This window comes from Panthera uncia (assembly GCF_023721935.1).
Source record: "Panthera uncia isolate 11264 chromosome C1 unlocalized genomic scaffold, Puncia_PCG_1.0 HiC_scaffold_4, whole genome shotgun sequence".
NCBI classification, from domain to species: domain Eukaryota; kingdom Metazoa; phylum Chordata; class Mammalia; order Carnivora; family Felidae; genus Panthera; species Panthera uncia.
The window spans coordinates 47,172,801-47,191,168 of record NW_026057585.1 but is presented as its reverse complement, the minus strand read 5'-3'; the positions used below and the strand labels follow the sequence as shown (position 1 = coordinate 47,191,168).

The window sequence follows — 18,368 nt, the reverse complement described above, 5'->3', positions numbered from 1 at the left end:
CACCAGTTAAATAAGATCATCATAAGTTAAGTCCTTCTTGAATTCAAAATATCTTTTCTAATGAGGGACATGTACTTTGGCTGGGAGATTGTATTTATATATATCAATTTATATATCTTTCTTTATATCAATTTATATCCACATATCCATTTGTCTTAACATCTTTTCTTAGATGTCTCTGGTATCACATATTCACATATCCAAAATTGAGTCCATGATTTCCATCTCAAAACATTTGTTGTTTCCCCTTGAGTTCAGGATAAATTGAGAAATATAATAAGGAAATGTAAGATACAATCCAAATATCACTGCTGCGCATACTCAGGAATCCAGGCTGACAGAATCTCTGATATCTTATAACTGTGCTGTCTGGGTCCTTCTGAGTTGCCTAGCAGGAGAGGAACACATGGAGACTCTAGTGTTTCTACCTAGAAGTGAAACTTTTCACTTTCGTTCACATTTTATTGCTCAAAGTAGATCACATGGCCATGCCTGATTCCAGGGAGCCATATGCCCAGAAGGAAGAATGAATGGGAAAGCTGGTGATAACTAGAATTTCTTCCACAAGAAGAAACTTAACCTGTTTCATTCTTTTTACTTGGTTTGATCCATTGGACTTTCGTGTTTCCCGCACCTGTGATCTTGCTCCCCATCTCCACTCTGTGCTGAGGCCTGGGAGGTGATGCGCACTGGGTCTAGAGAAGGCCCAGGCAGTATCTAACCTAGATTTCCCTTCTCTCAACCTTCCTATTATTCCTCCCAAAGCCCTGGAAAAACTTTTTATTTTACTTCCTTCATGGGAGCTGGGGGCATCCCTGAAGCCAAAAATTATATTCTTGCCTACATACACCCTTCCCTATTCTATGATCAATGCCCTAGTCAATTCTTCAAACTTTAGACCGATATTTAAGGGAATTTTTCAGGATTCAGAACACCTCTTTCTCTCTCCAGAAAACCAAGCTTCCAAGAGTACTGCTCTAAATATACCTAGAAAGAAGTCTGATTTGAAACCCAAACCTGAGTAATGTTCCTTTTGTTCTAGGCACGAACTGCATTTTCCTCAGGAAAAAAAACAAACAAACGCTATTCTTTTGAAGTTTGACAAATTACAAGACAACAAGATTTAGAGAGAATTGAGAAGACATAAGATAGTCTTATGTCTTCATAAGGTAAGTTATTTCTTCTGTACCTATATCTCCTCTAAGCTACAAGATTCATGAAGGCAGGAAGCAAATTGTTTGACTCGACATTGTTGAAGCAAAATATTATTTGAATAAACGGAGGAATAAATGAACAAGCAAAAGTACATCAGTATTTTGGATAAAACAGGGAATACATTTAAATTTACAATGGGATCCAACATTCTAAAGTTTTTCTCCAAAAATAAAAGGGTGACAAAGTGCTCTGGGTGGACAAGAAGTTCACTCCAGTGAAGGAAAGGAATCGAGATGCACAGAAGCCTGTGCAAAGTGGCAACGTCAGAGGACAGTGAGGCAAAGCAGGAGCCACTGAAATATCGTCTGACCCAACATTGGGAATTTGTCCTAAGTTCCTTGAGGAGGGAGGTTGTGGAAATCAAAAAGAGCAGCTTGCCAGGGACTCCATATGAGAAGATGTATTTTCCCTCAAATAAACACTGCAGGACTGGCCAGAAGTGGGGGTGGGGTGTTCATTTTCCAGTTAAAGGGCCACAAGATGGTGGGAGCAGAGCACATGGAGAGGTGGTAATGGCTGAGACAGCAGCTCTGTTGACCCCACAGCACTCTTGAGGTCTAGATTCGGTCCTTACTCATTTTGGATCAAAATCCACCAGAGACTGTACGGGAAATGCAAAAGACTTGGAATCCTCTTGTGACGAGTTCAAGGGCCACAGGTCATCAAGATTAACTACCCATAAGAGGCTTGAGGGACCTCAGCAAACAAAGGTCACACATTGAGGCTGTCATTGCTACATCCTTGCAAAGCTTCTCTCAACACACTGAACAATTAGATGAACGAGGTCTCCTTATGAGAGGAAATTCCACAAAACCCTGTAGGGATGTGTTGAGAAACTGCACTACGACTATTCACTGGGATTTGGAATGATTTTTTCCAGATTTTATCACTTATCAGCCACCAGAAGGTAGTTCAACAGCATTAAAACCTTGATGGCACGAATATGACAATGTCCAAAATCAACCCAGGTGAACTTTGAACTTTCAGTCTACGAATACATGATATTGATATCATTTCAAGTCCAAAATACCCAGTTCTCGGCTATGATATCATTGGCGAAAACTGTCCAGAATTTGAAATTGGAAATTTCTTTGTGACCAAATGTCATGGACTTAGTATAAAAAATTATCCAGCTGGTTCTGATCATAAGAGTAAAACTGTCTCCAGTTCCCAGAAGCCTACACTTGTCTATTTATTTCATGATTGTCTATGGAGAGTGAAGTACTATTTTTATGCATGTTAACTTTCTTCTTATGAAGTTATCATTATGTAAAATTAAATTATAAAAAGTGACCACACTCAATAAATTTCTAACCTAGAATTTTTGTTATCCCCTCAAAATAAACAAGTACTGGAAAATGTCTGAAGGGATCTTAGAATATGATTTTTTGAAAGGTGATCAAGTAATTGCATGACAAGTAACTGTAGAGTTTGTTCATTTTTTTTTAATGTTTATTTGTTTTTTGAGGGAGAAAGAGAGAGAAAGAGAGAGACAGAGTGTGAGCTGGGGAGGAGCAGAGAGAGAGAGGGAGACACGCTTCAGGCTCTGAACTGTCAGCAGAGAGTCCGATGTGGGGCTCGAACCCACAAGCTGTGATATCATGACCTGAGCTGAAGTCAGATGCTTAACTGACTGAGTCACTCAGGCACCTCAGATTCAGTTCATTTGTAAGAGAGTTGCCAGACTTCGCAAATAAAATATAGGACACACAGTTAAATTTTTATGTCTCAAATGTACATCTGACATAGAGTTTGGTCATGAAGGGTGACCCTGATGATTTTTCTAAGTCCACCTCCAAAGGCCAGGACCAATCTCTAACATACTTATGTTAAAAAAATTATTTGTTCATCATAAATTCAAATTTAATGAGCATCCTGTATTTTATTTGGCAATCCTAATTTGGAGGAACGGGCTGCTTGCCATGGCACTAAAAGTACTATTGTAATTTTTCATTCTGCATTATATTTATACCATTAGTCTTATTTATAAGAGAGGAAAGCAAATTTAATTGGATAGCAAAATATCACTGAATGAGATTACTCTGGATTTTTACTCTATCAACGTTTTCCTTTGCTAATGCTGAGATCTGTATTAGTTGGAGAAGAGGATTTGTTGTGAAGTACTTTAGGGTGGTGTAGCCCAAGATTTTGTAAATGGGAACCGTCTCAAAAGAAATTCTCTACACCTGTGAGGCCTCATTTTGACCAGCCATAGATTTTCATTCTAGCGCTTGAAAATTCCCAATGAAAGAGAGGAGACAGCTTAGATTTACCTCCACTTAGATCCTGGAAGTTCAGAGCTTTGCATCTTTACAGGAATAAATGTTCTCATTTCATTAATTGGCTCAGGGAATTTAGGTCAGTTTAGTGATCTATCACATATTTATGGTGAAAGCAAGTGTACATTGCAAAGCCTCTTGAATTCTTAAAGAGCAGAGAACACTATTTAGAGAATAAGTCACCTTTGTTTGGTTTTACTATTTGTAATAATAAGAGCTCCAATTCATTCAACACTGACTATGTTACAGGCACCGAATAAATGATCTAGAGTCATTATTTCTCTTATCCTCACAACATTGCTCTCAGGTATTTTATCTCCAATTTATAAATAAGTTTTAATTTTCACCGTGGTTCACACAATTGCCAAGTGCAGAGCTTGATTGTAAACCAAGTTGTTATGTGAAAGCATACATTTTAACCACCGCACTGCACTTCTCACCAATTTGTGTGTTGCTTTTGCTTTACAGCATGAGATGACTGCTAGCAAGGCCCTCACAAATAAGCCCCTTTACTTTCTTTCACTCAGAGTTACAACTTCTTTCCCCAAATGCCAGGCATATTGAAGCTTTGCTCACTTGGAACTTAGACAAATAGGCCACATGCATTCCTCCAAGGCACTAGGGAAAATGGAACAGTGAATATTTTTCTGCCTAAAATGAATCACATTTTATATCGACTGATGGGTCCAGCAGTGAAACTCTCAAGTTTTTGCTTCAGGGTCAAATTCCTTAAAAGGAGCTTATGCAGGCCCAGCCTGGCTCACAACCTGCCAGAGGTGTCATGGATGATTTGATGGTAATCACACTCCATGAGGAAGATCAGCATGTTTGTAAAAGCCACAAGTCCAAAACCAGTAGTTAAGGGAAAGTAATGAGAGTACTGCTGGAAGAAGATATTGGGAAGTGATTGAAATCGTTCTAGCTTTCAACAGCTAGTGAGATTAGCCTATGGATGAGTCCCTCTTCCTCAAGAAAACTAAGGCAGAGCGTGAATAATCTGCCTTTAGCATCATCAGAATCACCTTGATTGGAAAACTGACAGCCTCGCGATTGATACAAAGCACTTATTTTCTTTAAGGGAAATACTATTGACCTTTAATAATCAGGAAAATACAGATGAGAGGAGAAATAAAACAAAGGCACAATTTGTGCTAGTTTACTTCTGTGGTGCTGTTGACACTTCATTGTATGTTATTATTATGCCAAAAAGACGGCTCTAACATTAACATTTTGCAGGATACCTTTCATGCACAATTTGCTTTGTGTTAAATGCTACCCCGGTGTCCAGAAGATTTAATGTGCCTGTGCTGCTTGTCCATAAACTTTGGCCACAATTGCTATCATTGGCATAATTAAGGAAATATGTGAAGTACTTTATTGACATCATTACTCTATAATCCTTTGGGCAAAGCCTGTGAGACAAGTCATTTTTGTCATCTATTTCTATTGATAATCTCTTAAACTTTTTTTTTTTTTTGAGAGAGAGAGAGAGACAGAGTGAGTGTGAGCAGGAGGAGGGGCAGAGCGAGAGGGAGAGAGAGAATCTTGAGCAGGCTCCATGCCCAATGAAGAGCCTGACCCAGGGCTTGATCTCACAATCTGGGGGATCATGACCTTAGTTGAAAATGAGAGTGGGACTCTTAGCCGACTGAGCCACCCAGGACCCAGGAACCCTATTATTGATAAACTGTTAAAATAGAGTCCAGTATTTAATAAAGGTAATGTGCATACAGCTGGAAGTCAGAATATTTATTTGGAATCTAAACTCTGCGATTGACTCCGTGTATGATCTTGGGACTTAACCTTAGTGAGCTTCTACTTCCTACTCTGCAAAATATGGCAGCTTGATTGGAAACTTGAGCCATTCCATCTAGCCATCACATCTAATGACACTTGTACAAGGGATAGCAATTTATGTCATTCTGTTTAACCAAGATCAAGCACTTGCTGAATGCCGGGCACCAACATTTCCTGCCCTGAGAGGAGACCCAAGGCTTTAGCAGCAAGCAACAGGTGCTACTAGAGATCTGACTCCAGAAATAGTCAACTAAGTCCTCTAGCCCACTGTTTGCATTGTTGTTTTGGCAAGCTTCGCCGTCATTTAAAAAGTGCTAGGTATTACAAATGGAACCTAATTGTATAAAAAGATTTTGAGAACTTGCAGAAGCTTTTGGACTGAATTGAAGGATCTAAGATATCTGAGCACTTGGGCTATGCTTGGAATATGCACATGGTAGGAGTTCAACCAATACTAGAATGAATGGAGACACCTAGATGGCTCAGTCAGTTAAGCGTCCAACTCTGGATTTTGGCTCAGGTCATGATTTCACAGTTCATTGAGATCAAGCCCTACTTGGGCTCCACACTAATAGTACGGAGCCTGCTTAAGATTCTCTCTCTCCCCGTCTCTGCTCCTCCCTCCCCCCATGTGTGCACATATGCTCTCTTTCTCTCAAAATAAATAAGTAAACTTAAAAATGATACTAGTATGAATGAATTAATTGAAATATTGGGATAAGAATTTCACATTTGATTAAGTTTCCAAAAATGGAAACATCTTCTCCATGTTTAGCAATATCATCCATACTCCATAGAAATTTGAGAAATAGTGATATTCATATATTGTATGATGTTTTATGGTTTGTATTTAACATTCATTTATGTTGTTTTATTTGATGCTATTAAAGCCATGTTGGTTGGTAAAGGAATTATTACATCCTTCAGTTTTTTTTTTTTTCAGGAGAAAACTAAAGTGCCAAGAGTCTAAGTTAGCTGCCAAGACTCTATGGTAACAAGTGGCAGGAGGATATGCATTCTTTTCCACCACACAGTTGTGTTTCTATCATAGTTTTCAGCTGTCACTGAATGAGATAATATATACAAAGTGCAAGACACAGGAGGCAGTGCAGTATAAAATTCACTTTCTCCCCTTTCATTCTCTGCTTATCCTGTGGAAAGGCTAGAAAAGAACTTATTTGAGTGGCATGATTCATTTTTCAGGGACCGTTGAATGCCTACCAACAGCCAAGAACTATGCCAGGCTTGGAGATCACATGTGAGCAAGACTCAGTCCTTAGCTTCAAGTTGCTTACTCTCTACTGCAAAAGACAGACGAATTAGGGTATTTTCCAAAAATGTAGTCCTTATTTGGAGAAGTACCTCCTGTGAGCTAAAGAGAGATACCATATCAGTCTTGGGGCAGTCACAAAGACTAGCCAAGAAAGTAACTATCTGACATTTGGCTTTAGCAAGGCTGTGGTGGTATAAAATGTGTCCACAAGTTCTTTGACATTCCCTTCAAGAGATGGCGTTTAATTTGCCTCCCTTGCGTGTAGACTGGACTTACCGACTTAATAAAAAAAAAAAATATGGCCAAAGTAATGGTGTTTCACTTCCAAGACCAGGTCATAAAAGACACGTGGCTTCTGCCTTGCTCCTTCTCAGACCTTTTGTTTTGGGAGAAGTCAGCTGGCATGTTGTTGGGATGTTCAGGAAACCACATGGAAAGTCTTATGTGATGAGGAGCTGATACCTTTGCCAAAAGGAGGCAAAGGACTGAGACCTGCTGCCTATAGTCATATGAGTGAGCCATCTTGGAAGTGAATTCTCCATCCCAAGAAAAGCTTTGGATGACAGTATCCCTGGCCAACAGTTTGACCACAATCTTATGAAAGACCCTGAACCAGAATCTCCCAGCTGAACTGTTTCTAGACTCCTGACCCACAGAAACTATGAGATAATAAATATTTGTTGTTTTAAGCTGCTAAGTTTGGTTACTTTGTTACATGAACAGTAGGTAACTAATATGCAACAAATGGTAGGGGTCTCATGAAAGTGTTCAGGGTTGAGGGAAGAGCGTGTGCTGAGATCAGGAAGGGAGAACATGACATGTTTGAGGAAATGAAAGCACATAATACTACTGGCAACTCAGTTTGGGGCTGAAGGGATGGGATAGTTGGGTAATGAGGTAAGCAGATCATGAAAGGTCTCATAAAACATGGAAAGGAGTTGGGAGTTCTTCCTGTGGCCTGTAATATTTACAAATGAGGAAACTCACAGGTATGGTATAATTGGCAGAAAGTATATGCTCTTTTAATTTTATTCTGCTCTCTTCTCTAATAACATGATTTCTTTCTGGCTAAAAGTCTTGATGAAATGTATAGCCGTTGTAAAGGAACTCAGAAAAGTAGAAGCCACAAATTACACGGGCCTTGAAAAAGAGGAGGTTAGGGACCAGTGTTGCACATAGTTCTTTTGTCAGGGCTGGGAAGGATAGTGGCCAGGGGCTTTATTTGGGAAACTTCTTGAAACCCTACATGTTCCATATCTCAAGGACGCACTGGGTCCAAGGAAGAGGAGGGTGAGGGTGGGCTTACTCTGCTCTAGTAATATTGGAGTTGCTAATGAACTATAATCGAAATGGTATTTCCTTCTGGTAAGTTACTGCTTGTAATCCCAGGAAGAGATTGTTCAGTTGTTCTACATTTGGGTCATTTTACCATCATACCTAAAATGTGCAGTGCTGTCAAAAGATGAAAATAATGTTTGAAATGATCCTATGAATGGGCATTACCCCTGCGCTTATCTAAAGCTTGTCTTCACATTTGTCTGGTCCACACGTTTGTGCCGTTAGTTTGGGGTAGCTGGTGAGAACACAGTTGCTAGTTCAGGTATGTTTTCTTCTGGCCGTTTCTATCAAGAATATTTAACAGGCAGTGTATTTGAAGGTAGCGTAAAGGGGCAGGTGCCACAGGCCAGGCATTTAGTGTGTGCTGGTGAAAGCAGGTCAGGCAGTGGAGTAGGAGAGTCCATTCTGCATGCTGAAGAGCAGTTGCTACTCAACTGCTGCCAGTTACTGTCATCCAGAAAAGCAGGTCTTACAACCCCAGAGTTTCCTGTTTTTCAATACAAGCCAGGAATCCAAATTTTTATGTGAAATTTCCTGCTTTTTAATTACTTAAACTGAAAATTTGGTTTGTTAAATTGCATGTTAGCATTGAACAAGCAGAGAATAATTAAACACACACACACACAAGCGCACACGTAGTTTAGATGTAGCTCATGAGCTCCCAGTTTGCTCTCTCTTTTATAATTAACAGCTCTGCCTCCTCAAAATTCATATTCCAAAAGCAGCCAGAGTGTTGCAACTAAAACACAATCCTGTCTACAGTCCTTCACCTTTTACCTCCTTCCTTTAAAGTTTAATTTATGCTCAGCTTTCATTTTTAATGAGAGAGAGAGAGAGAGAGAGAGAGAGAGAATGCACACATGAGCAGGGGAGAGGGGCAGAGGAAGAAAGAGAGAGAATCCCAAGCAGGCTTCATACTCAGCATGGAGCCCAACATGGGACTCGACCCCACGACCCCGGGATCATGACCTGAGCCAAAATCAAGAGTCAGACCCTCAACCAACTGAGCCTCCAGGGTGCCCTGACACTCAGCATTTAATAAGTATTATGGGTATGTGTGTATGTGTGAATGTGGTAAAGAACAAATTTTTTACAAGTGTGAAGTGGTATTACTCAACTAGTTAAATTTATGCTTAGTGTTTAACTAAAGCAAAATTTAATTCAGAATCATGATCTCTGGAAAGCTTGTATTATAAGAATCTGCATAGGTTACTATTTCCCAACTTGATTTCAGCTTATTGATGGCTAACAGCTTATATATGTGTTCCCAGAAGCTAGCATTATATAGCTAACACATATATAGTTTATGGTACAAAAGAAAGAATAAATAAATGAATATGGATAAAAAGAAGAATGTGATCCAACTTCCTTGGTTCCTCATCAACCTCTTGGCTATTTTCCCCAAAATAGAAATAGAGGGCAATAGGTTCTATCTTGGTTTCTTATGAGGATTTTTCCTCACCACCCACACATTCCTATTTCTAGTATAATATGTACTCTCTGAGAGGAAGGGCACGAGTGATCTACGTCCCATAATAGTGCTGCTCTGAACAATACGATGCCATGTTTACCCTTCCTGGCCCCTCAGGATACAGTTCAGTTTCTTGGCTGTTACTCACTAGAACTATGTGTTCCTTTCATTTGGTACTAGAAAGTAGAATGCAAGTTTTAGTTTGCATTTTTCATTACTGGCTCAACAATATGGAACAAAAAAGATTTCTTTCTGACATCTCTCTTCAAGATAAGAAAATTAAAAGGTTGGGCTTCAGATACAAAAGAGAAGGGAACAAACCAAAATTATCTCGTCCTTTGTGTGCAACATATGGTAGAATTGGCTCAGATTTAATTCTGAAGAAAATGAGAACATCAGTCAAGGACAATGCAATTGCAGTGACTGTTTATGCCTCAGTGAGAGATATCACCATAATATGAATCGCCAGTATTTGCAGTCACTGCTCTTGGAGCTCAAGAAAATGTGAGCCCTAGGTCTTATATGAGAAATTTATAATGGTGTGAAGGAAGTTTCCAATATATATCTCTCCACAAGTGTATGAAAGGTGCCCATATTTGCAGATTTGGTAGCACCTATCCAAAAGCTTGATGGAGAGGAAGAAATCACATTGAATACATGTATCAATTAAATGGAAACTAAAAACTTCTCAAAAAAAAAAAAAGGCAAATGCCTGATAGGAAGACATTAAAATCATCAGGCAGATTGTATGCCATTCTCCGTAGGTCAATGACTTTAGCTCTGTCAGGATCCACTGTGTGCACAGACCCTGTCCTTGCTGAAAAGCGTACATGAAATCAATACTTACAACCATAGTGGGATCTCTATGGAAATGCAAGGTGTCATCCCATTTCCTGAAATTATGAACGAGAAAACAAAGTTAAGACATATCCAGATCCGACAGAGAAAATTCATATTGTCAGAAAATTAGAAATAGAGCAACAATATGAAAGTACTTAATATCATTGAATTATACGCTTAAAAAAGAGAGAGAATGTTAAAAGTAGAAAGGAGGGCTTGGTGTATAGTATCGGCCCTTTCTTCTCAGATGAAGAAAATGAATTTTTTGAAGGTTAAATGTACTTGGTAGGAAGTTGTGGGGCTTGCCAGGGGTTTTATCAAGTGATAGAGGAAAAACTTCCCCACTGAAAAGTGTTGTGATTATATTCCACAAGTCATGTTTGTTCAAATCCCCATTTCAGATATATTGAGCACATAGCAAGTGCTGGACACTGGACAGTGGTTGGATATGAGTGAAATGCTGCCAGTTCAATTGTAATGGTTAGAAGCAATCACCTCTTTTGAAATTGATGGGAGCTCCTCAGATCTCAAATGCTAAAACATGTGCAGTTAAAACAGATAATTAAGATGGCATTTAATTTCTCACTATTACCTTTTAGCAAGGGATGAGATATTAGAAAACTTTAGTCTTTATCTTTCAAGTTATTATAAGAAAACCTTGCAACAGAGATGATGAGGTCCAAGTGAGAAGGGAAGTAATTACAACATTTTTAAAGTTTATTCATTTATTTTGAGAAAGAGAGAGAGAGCGTGAGTGGGGTAGGGGCAGAGAGAGAGGGAGAGAGAGAATCCCAAGAAGGCTCCACACTATTAGCACAGAGCCTGACATGGGGCTTGAACTCACAAACCGTGAGATCATGACCTGAGCAGAAACTGATGTGGATGCTTAACCGACGGAACCACCCAGGTGCCCTAATTATAAAATGTTTTTTACACAACTCGAACCTTATGAATATTAGAGCTATAGGTATATATATGTGTGTGTGTGTATAAATAAATAAATTTATATATATATATATATATATATATATATATAGGCCCTGTTCTTAAAGAACTCATAGCCAAGTCCAACGCATACAGGTGGAGGAACGTCAAGAACTCTACATTACTCGAGAAAGATTTTATTTTGTTCAGTTTAAATGAACTTTGAAAAATTAAATTTTGTAGCCAACAACAACTCACTTTTTAAAAATTAGAACCAGTGATTAGGACAGAAATTGAATGCCAGTTTCTAAATTCCTGATGGGAAGAAATCCCAAAGTTAGTTAGTGATGCATCAGTCACGTCTTTTTTTAATTGAAAGTGTCTATCTTGAGATTTTCACACAGTTAATAGGCTAGAGTGAGAATCTTCTGCATGATAATTTTTTATCTTTTGAACATACCATTGTTGTCAGATATTCTCATTCAGATTTAATTGTTCTGGGGTGAGATCTAGGAATTGGAATTTTTTAAAAAGTCTGAGAAGGTGATTCTGATATGCCAGTATTGACAACCACTGTCATAAATCATTATTTCTCAGAGAGCTATACTCACAGTTAAGATCATTTTAGTTGGTACTAAATCACTTTAAGTTGTAATTATGAAGGTTTTTAATGTGTATCATAAAAACATATATAAGTAGTCAGTGGGTATTCTTATTTAGGACAAGCAAAAGATTATAAAAAGTGAGCTACTTAAAAATAGATTGTCTATATATCTATCAATGTCTATGTCTATCTATGTCTGTCTATCTATCTATCTGTCTATCTATCTATCTGTATATCACCTATAAGAGTACAGTTGGCAAAGGTTGTGAAGGCATGATATAAATGATTGAATTTTAGACAACCCTGAGCTGGATTATGAGATAAGAGAGGAAATATGGAGGGCCAAGGAATTTGGAAGATAAAATAGATTTTAAGATCAATGATGAGATGGGAAGCAAATAGCATAAGGCAAAGATCATATTTTCAAGCATTCTTTGTCAAACGTACTTGGATCAAGATATTTAAAAATGAAAGGAGTATGTGGGTAGGATTGATGTACTTTTATGTAAACAAAGAAGCCTTACTGGTACTCTTGCCTGTGTGGATGGCTTACCCACATCTCTGTAGATTTGGACTGGATTGGGTTGACCATGAGATGACACTTCAGGCATTATTTCCACCTGTGAACATTGAAGGAATCCATAACATTATAGCAAAGGAAACAAAGAGTAAGCCCCAAGAAGTAAATGCTGCTTAAAATTAATGTGTGTCTGCAGTTATTTTCATTGGTTCCATAGGTGTCACCCTATGTGCTCTAAGAGCTTGGCATGTAGTGAGCAGTTCTGTGAATATTGACAGGGAAATCAGTAATAGCAGGGAAATGAGTGTTTAACATCCCAAAAGATAATTCTGTCATTGGTTCAACAGAAAAGTCAGAGTGACACAGTAATTTTATCTCCTGTGGCAACTTTAATTGGCCAGCAGTGACTGCTGAAAGAATGCATTGAGGAACACTTTGAGGATGAGTCTGTCTCATGGAAAAGAATGTCATGATGAGTTAGTGTGACCATCAAGGAAGTTGCATAGGGGAGTGGCAGTACCATGGTCATATCCTCCATTTCTGAAAATGGTTACTCTGTTGTTTGAGGCTATAACATTCAGCAAAATGATCTTAGTCAAGGTAAAATTTGACAGTTTAAAACAAATAAACTCTTCTGAAAGAATGGTAAGTTCCTCACTGCACCAGATAAGACAGAATACGTAGATTAGTACTTTCTGTTTCTGCTTTCATAGTGCATGAACTTCTGACTTTCAGCCTTGCACTTCATTCTGTAAGTCAGTATCTCCTTATTCTTTAATATGCCTGCTTACGAAATGACACGTTTGGAAATAAAGTTGTTTTAAATAGCAGTTTTTACAGCTAGCTGCCCCTGACTATTAATCTGTAAGTTAACATAACAATAAAGAGGTTAAGTGATCAGCCTAAGTCTCCTTGGCAGTGAGTATACAATCTCAGCTTTCTTCTAAGAGAACTTGGGTACCTTGTTCTGGGAGGGAAGCCAGATATCATGGCTAAGTGCCCCTGGATCCTGTTGTTTAATCACAGGAGTTGTCTTGTATCTGAGTACGTATTTTATGGTTATTAACCTTAGCTATCATAAAGAGTTGACATCCAGGGAGAATTATGCTGGCGTGAAAATATACATGCATGTTTTTTTCCACCAAGATATTTCTCTCCAGGAGACATTTCCTGATTGGAATCAGTGTCCGTTTACACTGGTGTTCAAAAAGACATCATTTCTCCTCTCTCAACATCTCTTTCTCTTTTCTTTTTCAACCATTCATTCAAAAATAGGAATATATTATGAGTCAGGTACTGGTTTAGACTCCAGCAATATAACATTGAACAAACAGACACTATTTTACCTCATATATTCTTATTTCAAACAAACAAATTTAATCACATTAGAGAGTGATATACGAAATTATAGGAGAGTAAAAGGGAACAATGGGAGCACATAAGGGACATAGATTGTGGGACATCAAAGAGGGCTTCCTGGAAGAAGTAACATTTTGGCAAAGTCCTGAAACCTCAAAAGAAGTAATCCAAGTGAGGTGAGAGGCTGAGGTATGAGCATGTGGAAGGAGAGGAGGGAAAAAGGTCCAAGGCTAGGAAAGAGCATGTCACTCAAGGAGGTGAAAGTCTTCACTGTGATGGGAATATGAAAGTGGACTGGGGAGAAAGTAGTTGGAGATTGTACCCTCCACCACAAAATATAGTATTTGGAGGATATTTTAAGGAGTATGAACCTTATCTTGAAAACAAAGAAGCGGTACTGAAGGCTTTCAATGGTCTGACATGATCAGATTTGCATTTTAGAAAGGTTTTGTTCTTTTCTCTTTTTCTTTCTTAACATATATATGATATGTATTATGCACCATATCAAGATGGATTGAATTTTTCAGGTGCTTGTTACTGTGGAAGAGACTGGAAACAGACCCTTAAACCCTAGTGGAAGATATATAAATTATAAGTTGAGTATATGACACCCAAAGTACAATGAATATGACAGTGATCTTGTGATAACTTTATTAGAAAATACTGCTGATTTACTCCCCTCTATGGTGATATCATGGACATGTCGCCCTTGTTTAGAAAATCTGTTGTTAGGGGCGCCTGGTGGCTCAGTCGGTTAAGCATCCAATTTCGGCTCAGGTCATGATCTCACGGTTTCTGAGTTCAAGCCCTACATTGGGCTCTGTGCCAAGAGGTAAGAGCCTGGAGCCTGCTTTAGATTCCGTGTCTCTCTCTCTCTCTTCCCCTCCCCAGCTAATGCTCTTTCTTTCTCTCAAAAATGAATAAATGTGAAAAAAAAAGTTAAAAAAAAGAAAGAAAGAAAATCTGTTGTTAAATGGAGAAAGGAAAGGAGTCACTCTATCTCCCCTTGATGAATTGTGTTTCTTAATTTTAAGTAACAGAAATCAAACTCAATCTAGCTTATGGAAGAATGAGAATTTACCAGTTTATCTGTTGGAGGGGCTGGAGTGATTGGAAGCAGAGATTCAACCCATCTTCCTGCTTGTTGACTTTATATCTTAAGCACTGTTATCCACGAGGAAGGAGACATAGCGCTGGTTTTCCTAATGTCTTAGATTAGATTCTCCAGAAACAGACCCCCCAAAAGGATTTATTAAAAATGTCTCTGGAAAAATCTGATAAAGGCATGGAGACAAATAGACTCAAGAAAATTAGAAGAAAAAATCTGTCCTAAAGTTAAGTTTGAGAACTTATATTTTCAGTGGTAAAATTTCCTGAAATTGTGATTTTTTTTTTTCTTCAGAAGTTCCTGGCATCCCAGGTCTAGGAATGAGAAAGCAGGTACTGGGACTGACCTAGAGTTGGTGTTTGCTGAGTGGGTGTGATGGAAGAAAAGGGGTACTTGGGAAAAGAGGATGTTGAAGGAAATCATGCAAATGGAGAGAAGGACAGACAGCAGGACACTGTTGAAGGAAAATAAAAGAACCAGGGGAACTTTCTGAGGAATCAAATGTATGCGGAGCTGAAAGGAAAGGTGTTTGTATTGGGTTCCTACTGACTGCCACAAACTTAACATGTTAAAACAATAGAAATTTGTTCTCTTATAAGTTCTCAAGAAGAAGTCTGAAATGAGTTTTATGTGACTAAAATCAAGGTGTTTCCAGGACTGTTCCTTCTGGAGGATCTATGGGTGAATCCATTCCTTGCCTCTTCCAATTTATGGTGGCTGCACCATAAATTCCTTGGCTTGTGGCTGCATTATTCCAATTTCTGCTTCTGTCATCACATTGTTGTCTCCACCACTATGGTAGCATCTCCCACTATCTTTAAAAGGACACTTGTGATTACCTCATTGTTTCCACCTGTTTTGCATTACATCTGCAAAGTTCTTTATACCATATAAGTTAGCATATTTATAGGGTCTGGGTTTGGCTTAGAAGTGTTGGAGAGGGGCTTTTTTCAAACTCCTACATCACTGTATCAAGATTGAAGATTGTTTATGTTCACAGTTCCCAGTGGAAAAAAAAATATATATATAATTGAAGTATAGTCACGAATGGGTATGAATGAAGATCATTAAGTCAGTCCAGGAAATAAAAGAGTAGGGCATTGGATGAGCCATTCTCTTGGATCCTGGAACCATCAGGGTATAGATGGACTTGGGATTCCTTAAGACAATGGTTGAATAACTTGCTATTGGCCACACCATTTGTAAGGGCTAGAAGTATTCTTATTACTTTTACCAAATATTCAACATTTAGTTAGTTTAGGGAGACCTATGAAAAAAGACGAGGAGGAAATCCATTTTCTCTCTGTTCCAAGGCAAGTTTGATTGTATTCTCCATTTGTACTTCTTGTTTTTCGTTCCAGCTCTCCCTTTGAGCCCCAGACCACAATGCTACCAGATCTATTCTCAGTCCTTCTCTGCTTTTTCAGTGCCCTAGGAGACTGATTTCTATGAAGGGGATCTCCCAGGGTCTTCTTGCTCTCTGACTTCCAGTTGGGTTTGCAACAGGGGAGCCTCTGGCAGGGGATCAGAAAAGAGGAGTATTGGTATAGTTACACACCCACCTCCCGCTCCAGCCCTGACTACCATGGCCCTGGCAGTGACTACGTATCTCCATGGACAAAGTTCCTGTGTAGTGGGCTCTTTCCCAGCTTCAGGTCTTTCTGACCTCTGGTAACTCTGTTCTCTCTTTTTGCCCAGCTTCCTGCTGTTGCTAGATTCTGGGTGCTTCATTATCCCATTTGTTCCTTGACTCTATAATTCTCTGTATACAATCTCCTTTGAATGATCTTCAGGTAAGCCCTTTTGAATGTTTTTTTTTTTCTTTCTGAAACTCTGGTATAATAGGGCATAATTCTAGCTGTTCATAGTATTTTCTTAAATTATCATTATAGGTTGACATGTCTTCAGAAATCTCTTGGACACTCTTTTTTATTGTGTGGTAAAATAAGCAAATAAATAAACAAAACTACCTCAAGTCTTTTTTACCTGCTATTGGTAATGTTTTCTGTGACTTGTATCATTTAAGCTTGTCTTCAGTTATGAGTAATAGAAAACATTACCAAGAGTGAGTAATTGGAGTTTGTTTTTATCACATACAAGAAGAATGAATATGATCAGATGCTGATATTGCTTCAGTGCCTCAATATTTCAAGGCTTTGGCTATCACCTTCATGATTCTTCATTGTTTCCCTCTTGGGTACAAGATGGCTGCCAGGGCTTATTATCTGTGTTCCAGGCAGGAACCAGAGGGAAAGATGGCCACACCCACATTTATACTATTACATGTTCAGAAAAGTAATCCTTTCTCAGAAGGATTTTCTGTCCAGAAGATAGTCTGCTTATGCCTTATTTATCAGAAATGGCTTACGAAGCCACTGCTAGGTGCAAAGAAGACAAGAAAAGCAGTAACATTTGATTTTTTCTACAAAGGAGATAGGCAAGGGAAAAGAAGGTTGGAAATAGATGTTAATTAAGTGAAGATGTCTTCTGTACTCTCTTTGTACGTAATCCTACCAAATCATCTAAGGGCATGCATTATGAAGTCGGAGTGCTGAGTTCTAACACTAGGTCCACTATATTCTACCTGTGTGAATTTGGGAAACAACTTAATCTCTCATTGCTTCACTTTCAAGTGAGGATAATAAAAACGTTTTTCTCTCATAGGGTTACTGTGATGACCAAATGAGTTAGTATACGTGCAGCATTTAGAACAGCATTGACACATGGTAGGCACTATTTAAATTGTTGTCTGATTTTTTGTTGTTTCTACCAAAACCCTCAAAGCAAAGACTATAGGAAATAGAAAACATAAGGGCCAATACAAAGTAACAGGGCGAAGCTTGGTCAAATTGTGAAATTAAAGACTATATCCTCCTTCATTAATTTTTTCCTTCAACCTTATCCATTCTCTTTGCAGACTCATATTGCCACCCAGATATCCATCACCCTCCTGTCATGCTATAACAGGAGCTGTTATAACACTCCACTTCCACTTACTGAATGCACTCACAATGTACCAGTCAATCTGTCACATATATTTTTTATGTCCTTACTGTGTGCTAGGGGCTGGGAAAAAAATGGTAAGTAATACAGCTATGGCCCTTCTGTGAGATGCTTGTAGTCCAGTTGGGAAGCTGATATTAAAAAATAATTGGAGAATTAATTGGTATTTGCTATATTCAAAATTGGAAAATTTCAGTATTCTATGACAACATGCTAATCTTAGGAGCCCACGAAAGCTTGCCTCAGGAAGTAGCATTTATGCTAAGGCTCTAAGGTTGAATAGGAACTAGTTGGGTAGAGAGGTGACATTGGGGCTGGGACAGAGAAGCAGAGTTTCAAGGGCAGAGGCCTAGAAGAAGGATGAGGCCTGGTGTTTGAGGAGCTATGGGCCTATGTCTCTCTTTTCTATGCCATCAGAATCCCTGTGTCCCACTCCCTCTGTGCTGCTCCCAGCATTCTAAGTGGACAGGTAATTATTTGGTGAAACCCTAATTACCCAGGCCACACAAGAGCCTCAGGGTTTTCCCTTCCCCTAGTTTCCCTGAAGCAAAAAGACCTTGATAAGCAAATCTACACTTGAAATGTTCAAGATTTCTAAGCTTTGATACTCTGTTTTCAGGGCTATTTGTATTTGAAC

At 38.7% G+C, this 18,368-nt stretch overlaps 1 long non-coding RNA gene across 4 annotated transcripts in view; it reads left to right on the top strand.

Moving 5' to 3' along the window:
- Positions 1 to 18,368, top strand: part of LOC125913406 (uncharacterized) — an 89,390-nt gene that overhangs the window by 58,154 nt on the left and 12,868 nt on the right. For all 4 annotated transcript variants that reach the window (XR_007455005.1, XR_007455004.1, XR_007455007.1 and 1 more), the window contains exon 3: positions 1,043 to 1,169. This is a non-coding gene — a long non-coding RNA (uncharacterized LOC125913406). The remainder of the gene's footprint in view (positions 1 to 1,042; positions 1,170 to 18,368) is intronic.